A 4,442-nucleotide genomic window follows, 5' to 3' on the forward strand; every position below is an offset into this window, starting at 1 on the left:
TGGCATGGGGGGGAAATGGCTATATAACACCGGTCTTAATTTAGATTTCTCAAAATATTAATTACGAATAGAAAGAAATGTAGAGACATACACTTTAACATGTTAATAAGAAATCTTTAAAAATATGTCTTAGAAAAGGTTAAATAATCATTAAGCAAAGCATGCATATTGAAAATGATATTCGATTCAAAAATATCACATAAGTTTTGAAGTTAAAAGTTACTTACAAAAAATATGTCTTTTTTTTAAATATAATATTTAAGCAAAGCATGCATATTAAAATTGATATTCTAGTTAAAATTTAATTAACATATGCAATAAGTTTTGGAATTAAAAGTAAAACTCAACAACATCAAAACGATTTACAAGTGTTACAAAACCATGACCTCTGAAAATTTTTAGTCTGCCCTTCCACGAAATATTTAATTAGAATTTTTTGAAATATTATTGAACTTTCGAAAATTTCCCCTAACAACCGATCAGACAATAGTTTTAAGTTGACCAAATGCATAAAAGTACATTAAATGATGCTCAATAGCTAGAAACAAAAGAAGGTTTGCACTGAAATCCTTAGATATTTTCCAGTTGTACTGCAAAAATTGGAAACTGAAGCTGAATGTTAAGAAAACTAAAGTAATGGTATTTAGGGGGGGGGCTAGGATGAAATTTAAAAAAAAGGCAGGACAGGAGTTATGACTGAGTAAAAAAATAGAAGGATGAGACAATTTGCAAAATAAGGCAGGATGACAAATTATTTATGTTAAAATAGTCAGAATACCATAAAAAAAATCAGGACCTAATAGAGTGAAAATTAAAAAGGCAGGACAGAAATTACAACTAAAAACACATGCTGCAGGACAAACTGGTAGATTCTTACTCTTAGTCCAAATAATTATGACGTCTTGCTTGCAAGACGTCATAATTATTTGGCAAGACGTCATAATTATTTGGACTAGTAGCTTCTATAACCCCAAAAAACACTATTATTATTTTTAAATGTATATATTAACAAATGATTAATATGATTATTATTATTATTACAGTTGCTTAAATTTTAGTGATAAAAATATGAAGAAAATTTTTTAAAATAGTGGTATAAATATTTAAAAAAAAAATCATTTTTTTATCACTAAAATTCAAGCAACTGTGTTATTATTTATGTACAAACATGTTTAAAATCATATAATTATGCATGTGTTAAATTTTTTAATCAAGGTCAATATACATGTATCTGAAGTAATGAGCATTTGTAAATATACTTTCAAATACTTCATTTATTAAAACTACCTTTAAAGAAATTAAAAAAACTGCATTATATAACTCAAGGACGTATATTGTTCGTTATACGTCCTTGTATAACTCAAGTACATGCATTACTTTTTTGTAGATATGTCTGTTTGTTGTTGACAGTCCCTTTACTTTAAAGTTACAATTTTGTCATTTAAAGATTTAATATTTATTCCAGATCAATTTTGCACATCTTGAAGAGAAATTAAAACAAACAATGGAATGTAGCAAAGTGGACATGTATACTTGATGAGTGCTAAATATGAAGATTTTTTGAACAGCGGTATAATTACTGCATGTTACTTTTTTTTGATAAAGAATCTATACTTGATTAAATGACTTTGAAATAACCAATAGAATTTCAATAACAACATGTACATATAGTTCATTGCATTTACAAGCTGATTTAATCATTTATAATGTAACCAAGCACAGAAATCTCGATAAACTGGTGGTCCAAAGATTTGACCACCAAACTTTTTAAAGGACCGTCACAACTTTGGTTATTATTTTGCAACAGAAATTATAGTGAGGACCAGCAGGTTTTCTTGTAGGACCACCAGGGAAAAAAAGATTTCGAGAACTCTACAAGCATGCATTCCACAACTCACTGGTTAGTGATATTTTGGTATTCTAGATCATAGAAAGTTGCAAAATATTTATGATGAACTTATCGATTAAAGAAATATCACCGTAGTAATTATGTAATGTTTTTGTTTGTTCCAACCACAACCATGTTTGACAATGAGTGAATATAATTTCATTTGTTTATAATTACCATCAATATTATGGCTGTGGGCTATTATTCATTATTTTGCCACCATGCAAATTAGAACAGAGACCTTATTCATTGTATACTTATTAAAATTAACCATTTATAATGATAAATTGTGACTCAAAATTCTACATTTTATAACTATTGATTATTCCATTACTTGTAGCACTTCTTTTTAACATGATGGAGTTGCAAAAAGTTACCACAGTTCTATGGTCATGATGGACAACTAAAGGAGAATAGTTTCATTTGTCAAAGGACAACTAAAGGAGAATAATTTCATTTGTCAAAGAACAACTGAAGGAGAATAATTTCATTTGTCAAAGGACAACTAAAGGAGAATAATTTCATTTGTCAAAGAACAACTGAAGGAGAATAATTTCATTTGTCAAAGGACAACTAAAGGAGAATAATTTCATTTGTCAAAGGACAGGAGACTTTCCATGCCCTAAGGTTTTAAAAGCTGAAATTGTAAGGCTTTAAGAAATTAATGTATATACATATGGTCCTGTCTTAAGTTTCCATAAAAACATTTAATATAATTTAAGTCTTTAACTTTTTTGTTTAGACATACTTTATGAAAAATATAATGTTTTAACTTTGTTCAATGCATTTTGATACACCTCTCTTTAATTGGAAGAAGTAAAGCACTTAATTTATACACAATAACCTTTTTGATTTTAGCATTCATATGAACCTTTTTGAAGATCATTAAATGGAGCTAACACTTTGAAGGGATGTGGGGTCCCATGAGACAGCAACTCAACTACAAAAATAACCAAAGGAACATATCAATATACAGTTTTAACAGTCTAAACCTAATGCTCCATATAGTCAAATTCCAAGAAATTAAAAGAGTAATTCTTCAAATACATAATGTGTGTCTCCAATTAATAAATCTGATCTTGTGTCATATCTTTTTAGGAAAATAAGATGCAGAGAACCATTCATGAAGTATATATATGATACTGATATTTACAATGTTCTCCAGAGCTATAACTCCAGCCCTTTAGATTACATTACACTACTATTGCTTGCTAATTCTATCATCAATAGCAGGAGAAGAGAGGAGATTCAGCACTATGAATGATCTTTGCAATTTGCTGTGGATGATGACTAAATCAAATTTGGATGCATTGATGAAATTCATATAGCGATGACAGTTACTTCATTGAACAAGAAAAAGCTGTTAATATTTTCAATGGTGCAAAACAAACAAGTTATGAACTATAAAATGATTAAAACTGTGTTGAGTTTTCAATTTGTTTAAAAAGTGATAACATTTACCTAATGAAATATAATGAGCACCAAAGATGCTATCATTTGGATTGATTGTAAAGTTTACATGTCTGACTGGCATGTTTTATTTGCCCTTGAACTCATGTTCATGGATCATTAGTCAGTGTAATGTTTCAAATGTTGGATCCTCTTCTAAGATACTATAAACAAAATGTCTATAAATGTCTATTTGGTTTATGGTATGATTGTAAGGTGTACAAGTCTGTCTAGCTTGTTTTTATCTGACCTTGACCTCATTGTCATGGATCATTAATAATATTTAACTTGTAATAAACTTTTATCTTTAAGGCTAATAATGTAAATCATTCAAGCAGGCAACACATTTCAGCTTGTTTTAGACATCAATAACTTGGTGAAACTTTCTTAATTTTTTTTTCAAATCTTTAACAGATTTTTTTTATGATCAAAAGAAAGTATTCAGTGCAAAATATTTTATTTAATGTTGCTGTATTTTTCTGATAGGGACTGAGTTTTTTGCAATTTTTATATAAACATGATAAAGATTACATTCTTGGGTTTATGCATAAAAAAACAAGTCAAACAGTCCTAGAATGTAAAGAAACTTTGGCAGATTTGCTTAAAATTGATGTATGGAAGATATTGTTTGAAGCAAACTTTACAAATATATCTTTCCATTGTTCAGTCTTTTCATTTTTGCAGTGAACATTTACATACAATACAGTCTGGACTTACATTCTTTAGACATCAATAAGTTAGTTAATATAAAGATAAGAAGATGTGCTTATAATTGCCAATGAGACAACTTTCCACTAGAGAGCAAATGACATGGAAGTTAACAACTATATTTGACCATATGGCCTTTAACAATGAGCAAAACCTATATTGCATAATGAGTTATTAAAGGCCACAAAATGAGAAATGTAAAACAATTCCAGAGAGAAAACTAACAGCCTGATTTATGTAAAAAAAAACACAATTAACGAAATACAAATATGATATACAGCCACTGAATTACAGGCTCTTGACTTGGGACAGGCACATTCAGAATGTGGCGGGCTTAAACATGTTGGTCAGCGCCCAACCCTCCTTCTAACCTGAGACAGCGGTTTAACAGTGCAAT

General features: G+C 29.1%; 1 long non-coding RNA gene across 1 annotated transcript; it reads left to right on the forward strand.

Annotated features, from left to right (window-relative positions):
- The first annotated feature begins 1,734 nt into the window (after positions 1–1,734).
- On the forward strand, positions 1,735–4,003 carry LOC127739150 (uncharacterized). The gene is made up of 3 exons (XR_008000305.1): positions 1,735–1,900; positions 2,229–2,533; positions 2,987–4,003. It is a non-coding gene; the product is annotated as an uncharacterized LOC127739150 (long non-coding RNA).
- Positions 4,004–4,442: the final 439 nt, after the last annotated feature.

Source organism: Mytilus californianus, unplaced genomic scaffold (genome assembly GCF_021869535.1).
Source record: "Mytilus californianus isolate M0D057914Y unplaced genomic scaffold, xbMytCali1.0.p SCAF_4, whole genome shotgun sequence".
In the NCBI taxonomy this organism is placed as follows: domain Eukaryota; kingdom Metazoa; phylum Mollusca; class Bivalvia; order Mytilida; family Mytilidae; genus Mytilus; species Mytilus californianus.